This window comes from Protopterus annectens, chromosome 12.part0 (genome assembly GCF_019279795.1).
Source record: "Protopterus annectens isolate FY-2018-M chromosome 12.part0, PAN1.0, whole genome shotgun sequence".
In the NCBI taxonomy this organism is placed as follows: Eukaryota; Metazoa; Chordata; order Ceratodontiformes; family Protopteridae; genus Protopterus; species Protopterus annectens.
Genome location: NC_056746.1, coordinates 857,081,796 through 857,102,916, shown reverse-complemented (window position 1 = coordinate 857,102,916; position 21,121 = coordinate 857,081,796). Strand labels below are relative to the sequence as shown.

Below are 21,121 nucleotides of genomic sequence, written 5' to 3'. Positions count from 1 at the left end.
CACCCATTAATAAATGTTATGATATGTGTGTTGATATGAACAAGAAGTTGTCTTTTTAGAAAAATACTGAGGCAGTAGGTTTAGGTGCTAGTAAACTTGTCAGCAAAACATAATATTATTTAAAGGTGAGGATGAGAAGTAAATGAGAAAATTATTTTGTGCTGAAATCAGAATATAGGACCCTGATATGGTATTGCTGGAGAAAGATTCATACTGATAAAATAGAGTTAGTTTAGAGAAGATTTACAAAGAGAATCAAGCATTTGGTCAAATGAGCTATTCAAATAGGTGAGGAAGCCCTCAGAATATCAAGATGTGATATGATAATGCTAATAGGTGAGGAAGCCCTCAGAATATCAAGATGTGATATGATAATGCTAATAGGTGAGGAAGCCCTCAGAATATCAAGATGTGATATGATAATGCTAATAGGTGAGGAAGCCCTCAGAATATCAAGATGTGATATGATAATGCTGCATAAATGCCCACAGGAACCATTCCTTTATTCAAATGCACTAGACTGTTGCAATTTTCAGTCAGGGCAAACAGATGAACTGTCTTGACAAAAATATTACAGGCAAGTCATTCTTACAATGGTTGGTTAAAGTGTGGAACAGCTTGCCAGACAATATTAGATTTGTGTCAGATGTCAACAATTTTAAAACAAGAATGCACACTCAATTTGGTGAATGTTGCTTTGGGGTTTGATGGCTGTTCATTGCCCTTAATTCTCTCTTATACTGTCTTATCTTGTCTTGTTTTGAATCAGAGCCCTGATTATTATTTATTTTTTGAAATCCATGGTAGTGATTCAGCTTTAGTAAGTTTGCATATTACAAAGTCAATAGACTTTAGTCGAGGGGAGGATATCATTAATATGTTTCACAGCATTATCATGAAGGTAAAATTGAGACCAGCCCTACTTGTTTTACTGCAAAGCAGAACATATCTATTTATCTATATTTATCAATATCTATTTATCTAGATCAAAGTCTAGCATTTATTGTATCAGCTCCTTTCTGGAACCTGCAGACAAAAAACTAGAAGGTGCAAAGTGATAGTCGGTCATGACACCTGCACGTAGAATACTATCAGTTGCTGAAACAATTACATTTCCAAGATGCTTTATTTTTCAGAAACTCTGTGTATTTTTATTGTTAAATTAATGAACTAAGGTAAGCCATACAAATATTCCTGAGGATAGTGACCATTCTGTCTTAATATCTGATAAGATAGCAGAACTCCCTTTGTTGTCTTTAATGTCCTTTGGGGAATCAAAAGAAATGTAGATACAGGAACTATTAGGGAATCTGCATTGCTGATTTTAACAGTTTTAATGAGAAGGACTCATTGTAGAGGCCTAGTCAGTACAGAAAAGGGCTACTCCACCTTTCCCCTTGCGAAATCTGTCTTGTCACTGAAAAGATTACTTTGATGGAATAATTTTGATGTCCTTAATGTAAAGATGTAATCATTTTTCAAATACAAGGAAACAGGATGGTAATAGTCTAGTCTAAAAACTTATGAAGAAGAAAAAATAATATAATAATAAAATATTTTTGAGTACAGCTGCTTTGGCTCAATGCACTATATGAAAACTATGTTATGAATCAGAAAAAATGTAACTCTTCGGATTCACTATACAATCTCGAAATACTGAAATGTCGAATTTCAGTATTTCGAGACTGAATAGTCAAAAAACCACATACATGAAAAGCCACAATCACGGATACTACAATCGCGACCATTCACACACACACACACACACACACACACACACACACACACACACACACACACACACACACACACACACACACACACAAATAGTACATAATAACACACACACATACACTTACCTAACTAAACAAACATAACAACACACACAAACACACTTAACCTACCTATAAGCGGGGGGGGGTCAAGCTCCCCTGCACCCCCCACTTATATATTCTAACTCTGAGGTCCCACTAAACACACAAACACACAAAAAACACCACAGCACACACTCACACACTAAAATCCCTACCCATTATCCTCAAACACACAACACTTACCTGAAACCCCAGATAAATCCACAAACCGCACTACACGTCATGAACGTGACACCATGATAGCGGCGGATTTGACATTTGCGGATTCGGCATAGTGTAGTTTCAGTTAACTGCACTTTCCACTATTCGGTCTCGATGTACTGAATTTCGACATTTCAGTACGTCGAGATTGTCTAGTGTATCCAACTCTTCATAAGGCAGCCACATCATTGCTTACATACTGCTCCCTCAAGTCCTTCAGCTAGGGTGCATAGTAATGAAATGGGCATATAATAGATAAATGCCAAAGAAATATACAATATACTAGATCAAGTTGTCTCTTTAACTCCTCTTGTAATTGGGAATGAAAATGTTTCCACTGTGCAGGCACTTTCCATCGTCAGGACTTTAATCCTTTAAAGGTTTGTGAAAGTAATCTGCAGCAAACTGAATAAATATAGTGTGTATTCTATCAGCAGCTGCTTTAATGGCATTTAACAACTTTTATATCAGTAGCTGACTTAGAAGTTTTAAACAGACGTTTACTAGAATGTGATGGTTTTTGAGCTGCTGGAAGAATATATAGATGCATGAGGAGGGGATGCAAGAATGGCTTCTCAAATAATCACTGGTACAAAATGGTGCCTAAACAAGATAATGCAGTGTAAACTACAGCAAAACAAATATATGAGTGAAAAATTGCATTAACATTTTTACATACAAGTGATAAGTGTCACTAAAACTTTTCATCGATGGTGCAGAAAGGATGGGTAGCAAGAACAGAAACTGAAACCCCATTGACAAGTGTAAATGCACATCATTTGTCTACAGTGGAACATTAGGGACATGTGAGAGAGGGATGAGGGTTGGTGCCCAGAAAGACAGAACAGTATGATGGAGTGTATGAGCCATTAATGGACAGGGGGTCATTGAGGGGAGAAATACATGAAGTGTGGATGGCAGAGAAAGATAGAACAGTATGATGGAGTGCATGAGTCATTTATGAATGGGGGTGTCATGGAGGGTACAAATACACGGAATATGGACTATGGATGGCAGATAGCAGACAGGCAATCACCTTTTCAGACAGTCATAAATGGTAGAAAGTGGGACAATGGTAAATGGTGACATCCTCCACCCCTATGTGTGGCTGCCAGCTGACCATCTGTTGGTTTTCACTACTATCTCTCCTAATTTAGTGTTCCTGGCATTATTCCCTGGGGTTGGGACTGCCTTGGTCATAGATGGGTTGGGAAGGCTCGTTTTATGTGTTTTTGGAATACCACGACAGCTTCTTCATCAGGAGACCCACTGTTAGTTTCATTGGCCATATGATGTGCTATCTTAGCTTCTTAACAAAATGGTGTTATAGCAAGATAGGAAGGTGATACAGATCTGTGGGTGGGGGTGTGTGGGGGTGGTGGTGCTGTAAGGATACATCTGCCATATTTTTTTAATAAGGCCATCAGCACAAATAAGAATGGTACTTTTAAACTGTAACTCTGAAAACAGATGTTTCTGGATTCCTTCATTAACCAGATTGGTGTATCCCTTCAGAATGAATCTGGAGCAGAAACCTCATTATTTTTCAGCACTGTTGTGTTGCATTTTTGGTATAACATTTATCAGTTTGCTTCTTCTTTCTTTTTTCTTTTCCTTTGACATGTACTGTCCTTTTTTTGCTGCTTTTTACATTATCAATAGTGTGTGACTTTGATATACAGTTAAGTCACAACAGACTTGAAGGGATTGCTGTTTGGATAGGTTCCTATGAGTACAACGAAAACGCATTATGTCAAATGCGTTTTTGTCGACACATGTAGAGCAAACAGGCAAAACAGCAAAGCGGCTGTTCAGCAAATTCTTTCCCTGGGAAAGAAGTCGCTTGACCACTTCGTTGTTTTGCCGTGTTCTGGAGTGTAGTGTGGTCTCTTGTCCGGTATAGCTTCCGAGCATGATTGTGCAACAGTTACTGACCTTAGGGTTAGGGTGCGGGTTAAGGTAAGTGCATATGTATGAAAGTGTTTACTGTTTTATATTTTGTGTTAAATGTATGGTTGAGTTACGTGTGTATGTGTTTTCAGTGTTTACTTTTGTTTTGGGTGGGGGTAGAATTAGGGTTAAGGTAAGTGTATATGTGTTTGGAGCAGTTTATGTAAATGTGCGAGAGTTACTGACCTTAGGGTTAAGGTGCAGGTTAAGGTAAGTGCATATGGTTTAAAATGTTTACTGTTTTTTTTTTTTCGTTAAATGTATGTTTGGGTTATGTACATATGTGTATTTAGTTGTTTTGGGGGAGTATAATTATGATTGGGTATGTGTGTATGTGTTTGGAAGTGTGTAATGTGTTTTTTTTTTTTTTTTGCGGGGGTTGGAACAGCGATTTCTTTCCCTAGGAAAGTAATTGCTGTTCTTTGGATTCGACATTTTCAGCTTTCGCTGAAAATGTGTCAATGTAACATCATTCGCTTTTTTAAGCGTTCGATGTTGCAATATAGACCCGTTTGGATTTGACCCAGAAGAGTCTGACTGCATCTAGCAGAATAGAGCACAAAAATGTAAGTTACTGAATGCGGTGCGAGGGGTATGCAAGACCTAACAGTCGAGGGAGAGATAGTAAGAAATATAAAAGGCATTATAGTAATGCTGAAAATTAAATATCAAATAGGTCATGTGAAAAAGAACCCCATGAAGTGGAGACGAAGTAAAGTCTAACGTGGTATAGCATTAACAGATAAAGTCTAAGTACATTTCAATTCCAATGTACAAAAACTATATACCTTCCACTGAAGAGGAAAAACTGCTGGGTTTTCAGATAACTGAGTAGGAGTCCTCATCGTCAACATAAACGAGTATCACATGACCAACCAATCAAAAAGGAGATGAGAATCATATGATATACAAAAGAAATGTCATTTATATATTTATTTGATTACTGAGTAAGCAGACTAATCAGTTGACCCTTTACAGCAGCAGCCCAAGTTCACTAAAGAGCACAAACAGAACATTAAAGCACAAGTATGAATGAACAGAGAGTGTATTTATGAGTCCTTGGTCTGCACCAGTCAGTCCATCGGTGATAGTGTATACCAATTATGAATAACAGATTTATTTTAAAATGAACAGTTAAGCATTGTGATACAAATATGAATTGACTACTTAAGAAAACTGACAATAGGGGATATAGAAATAAAGGGTTTAGTTGGCCTAGGGTACAAAGTTGTAAATGATTATTTGCAATATCAAAGACAATAATGTGAAAGCACTCTGAAAGAATGTTTGCAAAATTGGAATGTTAAGATAAAAGAAGTACACTAGCAGGCCAGAATTACATGTATGTTACAGCATTGACCATTGATCTTCAACTATCTGCATTCACTCTTATCAAAGCCATCCACAGTATGCTCATTATCTGTTGTAACTGGTATTTTGTCTTAGTGGACTGGGCCAAATTTTGCAAATTCTCTTTCACCAGTTGCTGAACCAAATGGAGGTCTGTACAATGAGGATTTGTTGTTTTCTCTGAGACAGTACACACTTTCTAACAGATACTTTAGACACTGAAAGTGGGTAATGGCTTTCGCTTATTATCTTGAAAACAAATGTAGCCAGCAGAAGTGCAGACTTGGCAGTAACTGGAATCCACTGAGTTTTCTGCAAAATCAGAGTAATGTCTTCATGAGCAGATAAAAATTAACCTACAGGCTTTATTGAGTGCAGCTTGTACAGGCTGTGAGTCTATGCTGGAGAGTACAGTTATTAAGGGCAGATCATATTCCAATTCAGCAATGACTGCATTTTTGCTTTTGCCTGAGCTATAAGTGATGTGAAGACAACAAAGCCTGTTATATGTTTGTAGCAGGCTCAAGTTCTTCTGATCCACTGTTTTGGTCTGAGTTTTAAAAGACAGAATGAGGTCCATGATAAGTCACAGATATGTCTGTTTGGTTACTTGGGGTATGGCATTGTTTAAGGAGCTATTTAGTTAGTTGCTTTTTTTTTTGGCTAGCCTAGAAACAGTGTTACAGAGCTTAGGACAAATTATTTAAAACAGCATTTAGCTAACAGGTTTAGAACTTGCATAAAGCAATCAATTGTCCAGAGTCTTAAACCACACAAGGCAGAAGTATTTATAGCCGGATCTACTTTGGAAGCTCGAACTTTCAAAACTTCGAACTTAATATGGTCGAGACCATAACATTGAAGTTTTGAAAGTTTAAAACTTCAATAGAAAAAAAAAATAAAAACTTTTTTTATGTTTATGCAGGGGGCAATTCCCCCTGCAAACCCCCCCCCCCAATATACCAACTCCTAGATTGCACTACAGAGAAGAGAACAGTAAATTTCCCATTTCATGCTGTAGAGTGATCTCCATTAAACCATTTGAAGTTTCAAAACTTCGATCCTATGGTCTGACCATAGGAAGTTTGAAGTTTTGAAACTTCTATCTTCCAAAGTAGACCCGTATAGCCAAGTCCAAAAGGGCAATACTGAGTATCTGGCAGTAAGCAACTTGATGTTAATGATAACAAGGATATGGACAATGGCCAGCCAAGCCTTATGTAAAGATTACAGCAATGCTCTCTTTTCCTGTTCACGAATGTACATCTACAGATCATGTTATAAACATAGTGTAAGTTTTCATGACTGAGTGCCACACACTAGCTTGTAAAGCTGGACAGTGCAGTTGGGTTTAAGAGAAGCAGGACCACAAGCACAGCATCAAGGTGGCCTTCTTTGTTAGAGTTCCTGCATAATATGGCAGACTGCTAACCCTAGCTTTAATGGTCATGGTTGTCTTGCTGCCTCATACCTTGAATGAAAGGAAAGGATCTGGTTTTATCACATACCTGCTTTACCTATCCAGGGTTACAGCGAATTCAGAGACTGTCACTGTAGGAAATCTGTATTAGGCAATGAAGCAGTCCTAGACAGGACATGAATGCACACACACACACACACACACACACACACACACACACACACACACACACACACACACACACACACACACACACACACACACACACAAAGTCGCTGCTTACACATACCTCCAGGCAGTTTTGAATATTGCCAAATCAATCGATCAACATATCTATGGGAGGTGGGGGAAACTGAACTTCCCCCAGTGAAAATCCATGCATACATAAGGAGGATATGCTGACTCTGCACTTAAGAACCCCACCCAGGAAACGAACTGGAGAACAAAGATATATAATGAAACAAAACTATTACAGCACTGTGATTCCACAATTTACTAAAATCAGAGCGTGGCAGTGATGTGAAGACATTGGTGAAATCATTTATTTCAGTTCTCTCTGTAGCCCTGTCTTGTTCTGTATAAAATAGACAAAACAATTTGCATAGTACTTTGTTGTATGTGAAAATCCTTTACACACAGTATTAAATAAGCAGTGAAGTGACAGGATGTGTGGAAGCACACACACACACACACACACACACACACACACACACACACACACACACACACACACACACACACGAAAGTACTTAATACTGGCAGTATAGAGACTGGATGGCTGGAAGCAGCCAGTATACAAATCGACCCCCCATACAAACACCAACAGACACATACACACAAACATACATATACACACAAACCAAAACATGGAAACTGAATGCATCAGCTTTACAACAAGAAGTTGTTTCTAAAGACACTAGGAAGGATACCTCTCAGCTTCTTAGAGCAGGAAATCTGGAGAAAGCCATAAATAATGGGGGGAAAAGACCCAAAAATAGGGACACTTTTTAAATATTGCTCTTACAAACTTAGAAAGTTGATATAATAACAGGCTTTGCATTAGCATGAGTTTTCTGAGGAATATGAAGTCTGAAACTGAAATATATGTCATTATTTTCCTTATTGATTTGCCATTGATTTTGCCAGAAAACCAAGATTTTATGAGAAACAGATAAAAAATATGAGGCAAAAATTTGGACATTCTGCGAAAATCTGTACAATTGAGAGGTATGCTAGGATGCCCTTTTTCTTTTTTGCAAATAACATCTTTAATCTTTCATATCCATCGAGAAGCACTAGCACTGGTAACACAGACCTAATTTTAATATCTAAGACAGCACACCCCATGAGTGCAGCACTCCATTTAGTTGCCTCTGGTTTTCAGGAATGGCGTTCATGTCCATTTAGTTCTAGAACGTACACCTCCTGATTTCAGATGCAGATGTATGACTCAAACAGAGAAGCTGTTTTTTTTTTTTTTAATTCTGAAAACATATATTTCTGATCTGTATGTCCTTAATTAAATGCACTTAACTCTTCAGAATAAATTGGAGCCTAATCAAAAGACTTCTTTTCAGCACCACACTGACATCCACTTTAGAAGTCCAGCATATATCTGCCTCTTGAGGTGTGCCTCAGACTGAGATATCAATTAAGATTTATATTTATTTCAAAGCACATGCTTTGATGCTTAGCTTTCTTTCTGTACTTTCTTTCCCTCAAGCTTATTCACACTCTCTTTTCATTGGGGAACCTAATTTCTAACTGGCTACATGAAAAGGCACAGGAATGTCTCACCTACAGCACCACATACACTTCTCAAAGAATTGTGTTTTGTCAGGTTAGGTGGACACACTCACTGACCACTTGACTAACAGCTGTGTTCTCTTGATACCGGATCACTAAGCTATAAATTGAGAAAGTATCCAGAAGAAAAGTAACATGCTGTTCGCATGTAATCCTTAAATTAAAATTAAATAAACATGCAGCTCAAGAGTCAAATAATTCTAGGAGGCACATATTATCCCTGTATTTCTCTGTTCCTCCTCAAGGATGTAAACCAGTGGTCAGTAAAAACAATGCTTTCATGATTAACAGTGCAGCCAAAGCTATACCCTTGTAAAACGAGGCACCCAGTTAAAGCAGCACTGTTGACAATACTGGTAAGCATTTTCTCCCCCCTAACCTTTTATAACTTTTATTGTCACTTACATCACTTCCTGAAATCCCTGCTTACAGTAGTCAAGATTCTATGCAAATTGAAGAATGCATCCATTCAAATGACTAATATGTCTTTTAATTCAAACAGCAGCAATCATCATGTCTATAGCACTATTGCTGGTCGACCAACCTCATGTTTCACATCAAACAAGTATGAAAGTCCCTTCCAAAGTCTGTACTTAAATCAGGACTCTCAGACTACAAGTCCCTGAGCCAGATGCAGCCCGTGAGCAGTTTTAATCCAGTCCATAAATTTTGCTCATACACACAGTTAATCTGGTTCACTAAAGTTTTGAATTATTTAATTACATGAATGAAAAAAAAATATGGTTTGCAATCAAAAGTGTGTTGACAAAGCTTCTCTTTGTAGATCAGACTACTACCTGCAGGTCATGTGTGGATAGCTGCACTGCAACATTTTCTGTAAGGGAGTTTCCCCCTGGTTCCATTGATGGTTTGGTGGACTTGGTGTGTGTCTCCGTCCTGCACTGTTGAGGTTGTTCAACAGACAACTCCAGACAAGAGCTGTGTTATGGATAACCATTCAAAATGTGGCAACTCGGAACGCCAAGTCCTGAAATATATAGACCGAGTGACTGAAAATCCAGACATAATTGTACTAAGATTGCCATTTCCTTCAACTATTCCCTTGGAGTTGGCATATATAAGTTGAGGCGATATGGACATTTGAACCCCTACACCAGAAGGGGGTGCAGGAGGCATTCCCCATGTAAAAATACAAGTGTAAATAAGATGAATGATGTTCAATATTCACTCTTCTCCTGCAGTTTTTGTCTTTTTTTGGGTGTTTTCAGACTCCACATTGTGATTCCTGGTATTTAGTAGGCAGCTGTGTAATATCTGGGGAGCTGTTATGCATTTTTCATAGCAGTTCTTGGTTTTAGTTTGTGGGGCTTTAGAAGACCCACCCCAGAAAACAAAAAAAATATTTATTTTTCCCCAACTGCCATTATAAATTCTGTCTATTGCAGGTGGTGCTGTCTGTTTGTTTAGGATGCACATGGTCAAAAACTGTGATTTTCCATTACACCAGAGTTTGTTTCTTATATTCATGCAGCTGATCAACCATATATATCTTGTTTAGTTTTAGCAGTGGAAGTGACTCTGTTTGACTAACTTCCACTGATAGAGATTCATTGGACCATGTGTGTTCTATGCGAGATTGCACACAGTGGAATATGGGAATTTGCCCTTGTCCCCAGTGTTGTTTAATCTCAGAGTTGGTATATTTAGAGTAACAAGGATATGGGCGTGCATGGCGGGGACTTATCCCTCTGCAAAAAAAAGAAAGCTTTTTTTTGTTATGCGAACCATTTTTGCTATATTGAACAGTCAATTTAGTGCAAATCAAGTATTCAGTGTAGGCCTGCTGTGCTCATTCCTGCATCTCACTTTATATGGGTTAAATAAATTCAAAGTTGCATTTCAAAAGCTGTTTAGACTGTGTTTTTTTTAAAGTAGGTTCCAGCGCACATTGGCTTGCAGTTTTAATGTTTGTCATCTTACTACAGGGAGTTGTTTCAGGCTAAGCACAAAGAGTAATTTGTAAGAGGATATAATATGCCTGATGCACGTTAAGTTGTATTGCTCATTGTACAAGCTGATCACTTGTTTTTTAAGAAGAAGGCCAGGGTATGCCAGCTATTTTGCTAGTATTTTTTCTAATGAGCTTGGCTTTTTATTATTTTTTCTCATGAAAACAAAGCAACATGTTTTCTGAAGGGAAAGTTATGCTTATAGTCTGTGAAGCATATGATTTCTACAGTAAATTCCAATCTGCTTACACAGATATAAAATAGTTTCACATTAGCAGGCTGCAACCTTTTCTGAAGGTTTGAAATGAAGGCTTGCAACCTACATTTATCTGATAACAGAATGCAAAGCTGTGAATGTTGTCACTTTTTATTCTTTTGCCTCCTATCCTTCAAGTGCTGAAACTGAAGAGAGGCTCATATGCAGGGTTTTTGTGTGAGGTAATGACTACTAATGGTATTACAACCCAATGATATTTCATAAAGTGGCAATGATTTGTTGACATCTCCAGAAGTGTGCCACACTGAACTGTCATTTGGTAGCATTATTAAAAAAGGATACTGCTGTCGTACATTCACTGTACAAAGCAAAGCTGGTTATTGTAGTACTGAAAAGCAAGAGGAAATATATCAGGTGGAACTGCTTAACGCCTAGTGTGCTGTTTTACTTCTATATGTACAGTTATGCATCACTTGGATAAGTGATAGTTCAGAAGCATAAAAGCCACTATTATGTCTATTGCACTTTATTAGGGGGAGGATTCCTGGGAGATTTGCAGACATTGTACTACTTAAAACTGTTAAGTGCATTCTCTTTTCTGTGATACTTGATGTTCAGTGTTACATTACAGGTAGCTTGTAGATTAAATGCGTTGTATTATTAAAAAGTTTTTTTTTTTTGCTCACTAGCTCTTTTTAAAGTAAAGTCAACCACATGTGGCCTTCAAGCCATCTGAGTTTGACACCCCTGGCTTTTAAACCATCACAGTGTCCAAAACCCATGGGCATGCATATCTTTAAGACAAATCTTGCTGATGTGCTTACCCCATTTCTAATGTTCCTGTCAAGATTGCCAACTCCACTGGCACACAGGGATAAAAACCTCTCTATGGTCTTGACTACCTACGTTTGACTATTGGCTCAGACCCTGGGGAACTGGCAAGGGGATGAGAAGGAGTGATGAAGTACTGACTCAGAGGGGAGGTTGAGGTGCACATGCCTAGGGCATCCTTTAGATGTTAAATTCCCTTATGGAGACAGGAGTACTTATTCAGGGAGAGGCAGAGTGGGCAGCAGATGACACCACTTCACTAAGATCCATTGCATGCCAAACCTGAGCATGATATGGTCATTCACTTTTGGAACAGTTATGACTTTAACTCAAAACCCTCCATTCCCTGAGGATTGGGTAATGGAACTATCTCTGCTACTTCACCCTTCTTTCCAATAGCAGCTAATGGCCCATAGTACTTTTGTCTTACAGGGGAACAAATGGGCAAACTGGGTGGATTGGGGGATGCTTAATGGCCACAGGGAAACCAGAAGAAAAAATAAAAGCAAAAAAAGATGTCTTCCTCTCAAAGAAGTTATCTTCATCATCATAATTGTGATGTCCCTCCTCTGGGCTAGTGATAAAGGAGTCTCAATCCTCACCACGGACACTGATGGGGGACATTCACTTGGAACCGAAATAGATACACACAATATTTTCAGATGCAGCTCTTTGCATCAAGTACAATTTCCCTTAAGAGCACACAGGGAACACACTTCTGTCCTGGGGCTGGGTTTTTCTATCTCTCTCTCTCTCTCTCTTTCTCTCCGGGCCCCCAGATAAGACTCCCCACTGACACAGCTGTAGAGTTGAGTCCTCAGCCAAGTGTTCCAAGCCAAGTCCTCTACCACCTTCCCACCCTTTCTGTGAAACCAGAGCTCTGTATCCCTGCTCCAAGTAGATGACACACAGTTTTTGAGATTTGATTTTCACAGACACACACACACACACACACACACACACACACACACACACACACACACACACACACACACACACACGCACGCACGCACACACACACACACACACACACACACACACACACACACACACACACACACACACACATCTGGAAAAGGTTGGCAGAGATTTAACAGCTATGCCCCTTATGCCTGTACTATAAGGTAGATACTGCCCCCAGAACACTCCAAAGCCAGCTACTCTAAGGCTGTTTACAAGGGTACCCAATTATACTGAGTAAAATTAATACTAATACAAATGGTAGTGTATGACCAATGCAACAAGGCTTTCAGGAGTGGCCACAGTATCACCAAATAAATATAAGTGGTGTCAAAGGTTAAAATATTCTCTAAAAGACCAGCTACAATGAAAAGTTTACATATATTTAATAATAAGTAATACAAGAACATGAAAATACTAAATATCTATTTACAGTTTAATCTCACTTTAATTTCCTGACTAATATGATGAATAACTGTCCCCTAGTTCACTTACTAGAGCAAGGCAAGATGTTGTGGTTGTGTGGTCTTCCTTGTCAGGTTTCACAAACTGACTGCCGTGAGACTTCTGTCTCTTCTAGTATTAAAACATCATTTCAGGCTGGATTACAGAATTACATCACATACATCTGGTCATCTGACTTCTGGTTCCCACACCACCCCTTTACTAGAAACTTGATCAAAATCTAGCATATATGTGTCACACATATAGAGCTTTGCTAAGATGTGTTATAGAATCTGGAAGCTATAAAACCATTTCAAAAACTTCCATCCTTCCATGGTAGCAATTAGTTCAGCCCTAAGGAAAATACAGTAGGATTCCTAGTCCTAGTTTTCACAGACATTTTGAATCCAGTTGCAATCAGAACAATCCTTATGGCCTAAACCAGGTAATTTAATTTCAGACTATTTTTCAAAGTTAGCTGGACTGAGACTCTTCTCTTCCAGTATCCTCTTACAATATATTGGTTTCAACAGTTACACTATAGTCTGACATACAGGTGTATTTATTTTCTGCCCAGAATGGACCCACTCTTGGTACATTTTTGACACAAGCAGCTTTACAAATACATTTTCAAAATGAGCACCTGTACAAATCGGTTTGATATACAAATGACATATAATTCTTTACAAAACTCCAGCTAGCTATGCTGGTATATATTACACATCCACTGCCCTACTTCTCCTGGCATTGCTGGCAATACCTTATATCCTCACAATCATCCTCCCCCTTTTTCCCATCTTTTACATAGGGTTGGGGTGTCGTGTTAACTGTCGCCATTTCTCTTTATTCAATGCTACTCTTCTGCTTTCTTTGACACTCGTGTCCGACTGTTGCGGGTCTTCTCTCACACAATCTGTTCACCTCTTTGCTAGATATCCTTGTTTCCTCTTGCCTTCTTCCTGTCTGTTCCAAATTTTCTTACCAGATTGTCTTCTGCTTTTCTGCACATGTGCCCAAACCACTGTAACCTGTTCTCTTTGACCTTTTCTGCAACTGGAGCTACTTTGGTTTCTGCTGTTATGTCATCATTTCTACGTCTGTCCCAAAGTATGCATTTTACTAGATGCATAAGGCTCGTTAACTCCATCACCTCTAGCTTCCTCAACTCCTCTGCCTTTACTGCCCAGGTTTCTGTAACATACAGTAGTACTGATTGCACCGCTGTTTTGTAAAACTTGATTTTTAGCTTCTTTGGCATTTTTCTGTCATATGCTACACTTCACACTCTGTGTCAGTTTGCTGCAGCTCCTCTGATTTTAGGTTTGGTCTCCTCAATCAGGCTTCCCTTTTACTCAACCACCCCTCCCAGGTACTTGAATCTTCCACTATTTTCCCTTATATCTCAATTCTCATATTCTTGTGTTTGCTACCATTACTTCTCATACTTGATCTGGTCCTCACTGATATGGGGGAGTGCTGCACAACCCCTACTGTAATGTCTTAACTGGTAAGGTCAGACCACAAAATGGTCTCCTTTGAAGTAAAAATAAAACCTGGACCCTCAGCTAAGCCTGGAATATTCAGGAACTACTCTAAGGCTAACGATCTGCTATTACACGATAACCTGGTAAAATTTCAAGCCCACATCAAACCAGAGAACACTGCTGCCTATGCAGAACTGTTTACAGAAACCTTGTACAAGCATGTTAATAGCTGCATGAAGGCAGCTGTACCCACCAGGAAGAAGTACAGAACTCAAAAACAAGCCACCTAGGTGGAATCACAAAATCAACAGGCTGTATAACAAAAAGAAGAAAATGATGGCAAAATTGGGACCTATTACAATTGTCTTATCTGTACTTAGTTTCATTCTATGTGCCTTCAGTTTTTCATTCCATTCACCAATCCTTTGCTGAAGTTCTTGCTCAGGGACTGCCTGTAATGCCACATCATCTGCATACAGCAACTTTGTTGATATGTCCCCTCTGACCTGTTTGCTAGTAAGTCCATCACCAGTATGAACAGCAGAGAGCTCAGACCTGAACCCTGATGCACACCCACTCTGACTGGGAACCCATGTGTGAGGCTGAACACTGTTCATACTTGAGTCATTGGGTCCTTGTACACAGCTTGCACTAATTCTACCAATGTTTCTGGGACTTCAAACCAGTGCAGGATTGCCCAAATCAGATTTCTTGAGACCTTATCATATGCTTTCTCCAAGTCTAAGAATATTCAATTGGAGCTTCTTCTGAACTATCTGTCTCACTGCAAACCATGTCAGTTGTAACTGCTCATCAGCCATCTTACTTTTTACTGCTCTGCATATTCATTTATAAATCACCATCTCCAGAACTTTCATGCAATGTGACAGGAGTTTAATTCCCCTGTACTGCCCACAGTTCTGAATGACTCCTTTGTTCTTGAACACAGACACTAGTATGCTTATTCTCCAGTCATCTAGGATATACCTTTCGCTACACACTACTATGAGAACCCTCAGGAGCCATTTCTTCTCTATCTCACCCAGCTTCTTTACCATATCTGCTGTGATCTCATCTGAGCCTGCTGTTTTTCCTAACTTCATTTTCCTTAATGCTTTTCTTACTTCTTCTGTGGTGGGCTCCTTCTCTTCTCTCATTGTGGGATGTGTCTGGAGCAGTACAGCTTTTGTGAGGTTTTCTTCATTCAGAGCAGACATGAAAAGAATGGGCAGAAATTATTGTATTATTAATTATGAGAGAGACATAATACAGAGAAGAAACCAAGGTTCTCCATGAATTATTGTATGTGTTCACCACACAAAACAGAAGAAGGGTATTGGCTTAGGAGTGGGGGGGGGGACATGTGGAAACAGCAAAGGAAAGGAAACTAGACAAGGTAAGAGTAAACAAGATGGAAGAACCAGATGGGATAACATTGCCTCAATCTTTCTGCCTTTGTCTTGCCACCTGATATAGTTTCTTTGTGCCATCTACTGATTCACTTTCCAGAAGCTGATAGAGTGACTCTGATGTTTTGTTCTTTGCTATTGCAACTCCTTCCTTAGCCTTTTTGTTAGCCAAACAGTATTCCGTTGATATCTCTCAACTTCCCAGATTTTTCCCTAATATTTTTGGTCTGCTCCTCATAAAATTTGTAGTGCGATGATCTGAGGACTGAAGTCACTCAATAATGACATACATTTGAGTTTCACACTTCATATCCTTCAGCAAAATGCATGCAAACTCAAATCCTGTTATTCTAGCAACTTTGTAAGTTTATAAGAGCAATATTTCAAATGTGTCCCTATTTTGGGGCCTTTGTTCCCCCATTATTTCAGACTTTGTCCAGATTTATTGCACTAAGAGATTTAGAAGTATGATTCTTTTCTAGCCTAGTCTGTCTTTTCTATCTCCTATTTTTCCTCACTTCTTATAGGTCCATAGATTAGTACTAGGCTAACTGCCCTTGTGAGCCATTTTAAGCCTAGCCAATTCTCCCTTGTGAGGCTCAAAACCAGCACCTTGTATTTGTAAGGCAAACACCTTAACCATTAGGCCACACTCCTTTCATTCTTTTGTTGACTTTCTGGGCTTCTGCAGTTCACCACCAGCTTTCCTTATGTGCCTTATTTCAATACCTGGCTCAGCCACATATCTGTGTTGTGGTCTTCACACATGCTGCTGTGAGGTGCTGCTATTCTTTTTTGACTCCACCTTTTTCTTGAAGTGCTAGAGCCCTTAATAATTCCTTGAACTGTAGTGCTTTCTCTCCAGTCAACTGTCAGGTCTTCAGCCTGGTCTCTGTTGACCTTAGTGCCTTCTCTGACCAAAGCTTGCAGCTGATTGCGGCAAAAAGTGGTTTATGCTGTGAGCCAACTCTTCAATGGGGATGACTGCAATTACTGATTCAACCCCAGTATTGTTTCCTTACTAAGAGGAAGCCTACTTGAGTTGCATGTTAGCCACTCTTGTTATGTGATCCTGTGACTGTCTCTCTCTCTTTCTGAACCATGTGTTGGCTATTAAGTCATTGGTCAGACAGAAGTCTAGAATGGCCTCTCCTTCTTTATTCCTGTTGCCCCACCCATCTGGACCCAGGCAGTACTCATATCCTGGTTCTGTCTGTCCCGATATGTGCATTCAAGTCACTCATTATCAACACCAATTCATGCTGACCTGCTTTAATTAGTAGGTCCCGCAACTGTCGCCTGAATGTGCTCTTCTCTTCACTATCACAACCCTGCTGTGGGGCATAGGCCTAGTTTATGAATACTGAACTATCATTAGGCTGGAGTTTGTTACAAATTCTGATTACATCCCTCACTACCTTCTGAAGCCTCTCCCTCACTACAATGTCCACAAAAGTTCTAGCCTGTCCTTCTCCTAAATAGTAAACACTAGATGTCAAGCCAACTGCCTTTGCTGCACTGCCCTTCCATTTTGTCTATTGGATACATAGGTCTGTAGGATGTCCATCCTCCTCTTTACCATCATGTCATCCACTTCTAAGCTCCATTCTGTTATTGAACCTACATTCAGTATAGCAATTCATTGTTCATGTTTGGCATGTTGATTGGTTTTACATCCAGATTTTACTCAACAGAGCTATTGCAGGTAAGGTAACTCAAACTGGGCAACTGGACATCGGTCAACCATTAGCTTATTCACCCAGGGCTGCTGGGGTTTATGGTGGGAACACACTGGCCAATAGGGGCACATACACCCCTCCCAACATTAGCATGGGTCCCTGGCATAGGTTGGACTAGGCTGGGTCCTCATCCCACTTATATCTGACAAATATCCATGCCCATTTGATGACATTAGTCAACATGACCATATCACCTAGAGACATGTATAACACCATCTATATTACACCATCAAGTGGCTTCACATACGACAGCATGCAGTCTGTGATCCATGTTCTCCTATCTTGAAGGTACTGCATACCACAGTAGATGCCCAAAGCAGTTGGTCTATACAATTCTTCCCTATGGGGCGCTGTGTAGAGGCTGTGCTGCTGCCCACAGCTCCATTGCTGGTTGAGTTTGAGATGGAAACATTCAGCATGTGTTTTGTAGGTGGGAGGAACCCCAAAGAGACACATTGAGAAATGCAAACTCCAAACAAGCAATGTCCGGAAATCAGGACTGAATCTTGCACCTTCTGCAAGGGAGGCAATGACCTTAATCATTATGCCAAGTGCCACTCAAAGAAGTTATCTCCTTTATGAAAAAAGGTTAATTTCATTTTTCATAAAGTAATAGTAACACCTAGAAGTTAGTTATACCATAAACATTAAACCAAAAGAGATAGAATAATGTTTTTCACTATGATGAAGGACAACTACTCCCACTTATTTATACTCCATATGGAATTGTTGAACTTTACAGGCAGTAAAATATCTGCAGGAAATTAAAATTTTCTGTTTCTCTGAAAAAGTCAACATTTCTTTTATAAACACTTACTTTTATGCAAATACGTTCACAGACAAGACATTTACAAAATCCTGTTTCACTTCTGTGGTTTGCTTACATAAATCTATGTAAGTTTCATAGTTTTAAAAGAAGATCAAACAGAGAAAGTGAAGTAGAGAACATACAGAACATGCATTTTTTCAAGGAGGTAGTCTTGATTCCCCAACTTCAGATATAAAGGAGCAGAAGCCTTTGGTAAACAGAAAGTGTGACGGGAGACACTGTACATAAAATTTGTTAAACCTTTATACCTACATTATCTGTTTTTATAAGAACTCTCTCAACTGTTATAAGTACAGCAGGATCATCTTCATCCTCACTTACATTTACTTCACATTGGTTGACTATTGTTCTTAATAAATGGGGACATAGCCTCCATGAATAACTGAATCATATTTGTATAAACAGTTCTAATTCTTTACTACTTAGATTGGACTCTAAGCATAAATGTTATTAGGTAAGATAAAAATGTTTGTTTTTCAGGTTATCTGCTGTAATATTTGAAGCTCTTTGTATGACTTTCACTGTTGACTAGTTAAGAGGTATTAAGCATTCAGTGAGTCTTCCCCATTTAGAACAAAAGTGGCCACATAGCCTGTAGAAGTTCGACACTGATGTTGAATGAGAGAACAGTGTGAGTACCTATCATCAGCCTTAGTATGTGCCCCTGCACATATACATAATAAAACAAACAACTGATCTTCACACTAAGGATGGCACACACTTGTTTATGACAACACTGCATCCTTGTGGGTGTAAACATGCATACTGCCTGGATTAGGGACTAATACACAACACCAATATCTATTTCCACAATATTTCAAAGTGAAACAGATGGCTAGCAGTAAATGACTGCTGACAGATTTGTAGCAATTCTATCTAATCTGAAAGGGAAACCACAAGACCTGCTCCAGTTACGTTAAGAACCTCCATGGCAAAGTCCACGTTTGTTCCAAATTAGTACTTTATGGTACCACTAACACTGATCCCACCAACTTAGCCAACCTACTAGCTGATAGGTTCAGCACAAACTTCACCCCCTTATCACCCACAAAGAACCAGTTGACATCCCTGTTACTTGTCCCACACCTCACATCTCCATAGATCAAGTGTTAAAGGCCCTATCCAAGGCAAAGAACACATCTTCCATGGGACTATCTCCAGCAAGAACTAACTTCGCCACTGAGCACCCTATTCAACCACAGCCTAATTACAGGCTTCATTCCAGCTTAGTGGATATCCGCCATTGTTATCCCCTTGCACAAAGGTGGTGCCCCTACTGACCTGGGAAACTATCACCCCATTAGCTTGACATGTCTGAGCTCTAAAGCCATGGAGCGTATTATTATGGATCTAATAAACAAGGACATAGGCAATCTCCAAACACTTGACCCCACCCAATTCGGATTCGTTAGGGGCAGATCTTGCCTACTGAATCTAGTTGACTTCTTTGAGACTGTCACCAAGGCCCTGGATGAGGGAAGGTCAGTACATACAGCTTACCTTGACCTGGCCAAGACCTTTGACACAATTCCCCACTCGGGCATCATTGAAAAGCTTACACAGCTTGGTGCTAAATCCCTATCTCAACAGCTGGGTGGCCAATTGGCTCACAGATAGAACCCACAAGGTCAAAATAGGTGCCACCACCTCCGACAGCAGACCTGTCATTAGTGGTGTTCCCCAGGGATCTGTTCAGGGACCCCTACTGTTCAGCATCTAAATCTCAGATGTCCAGGCAAAGACCAAGGGCCTGTGGCTGACCAAGTTTGCGGATGACTGTAAGTTGGGTGCCGTCATTGACTCCTCAAAATGACATTAACATACTGTAAGAGGGTCTCACAGCTAAAAATAACTGGTGCCAAAGTCATGGCCTTAAGTTAAATGCAAAAAAAGTATTATCATACCATTCAGCAAAAACACGGTCCTACTGATTACCACATCAAGGCAACCTCCTAAGCACACAACCCATGGTGAGAGACCTGGGTATTCAGGTTGACAATAATCTCACATTTGACCATCATGTGGCGGCAGTGGTCAGAAAAGCCTTTTACTTGGTTCATCTCACAAGTAAAGGGATTGCATCCAGAAAAAAGGAGGTTATTACCGCTCTGTTCTCCTCCCTCATTAGACTTATAATTAAATATAATGCCCCGTTTGGTATGTACTTCTCCAAATATATGCACCAACTGGAAAGGCCACAGAAATACCTCACAAAGAGAATCCATGGCTTCCAACACCTGTCTTATGTGGACAGGCTCAAATCTCTATCACTTTACTTGGTATCATACAGATTGCCCAGAGGTGATCTGTGTCTCACCTACAAACCAGTATTGGACCCTGTCCTACTAGAGATGCTCCATATTCGTAAGTTTAACTCCTCGTGCATTACCCACTTGATAGGCCTAAATCTAATATGCGACATCAACAAAACCTGCTGGAGAGACAGGTTTGTCTCCCAGAGGCTGCCCTGTCTCTGGAATAGACTTCCCATACATGTCAAACAGAGTACTGCGCTGACCCTCTTCAAGCGCAACCTTGATGAGTGGATGGTAAACCACAAATTTGTCCCAGAGGTACAACCTTTGTCTCTCATTGATAGGGGCGACAGGTGTCAGTTTATCAACCCATTGGTAAAGT

The 21,121-nt window shown here is 39.6% G+C and overlaps 1 protein-coding gene across 2 annotated transcripts in view; it reads left to right on the top strand.

Moving 5' to 3' along the window:
• NKAIN4 (sodium/potassium transporting ATPase interacting 4) overlaps positions 1 to 21,121 on the top strand; it is a 582,098-nt gene that overhangs the window by 311,642 nt on the left and 249,335 nt on the right. The gene's annotated exons all lie outside the window — the stretch shown is intronic.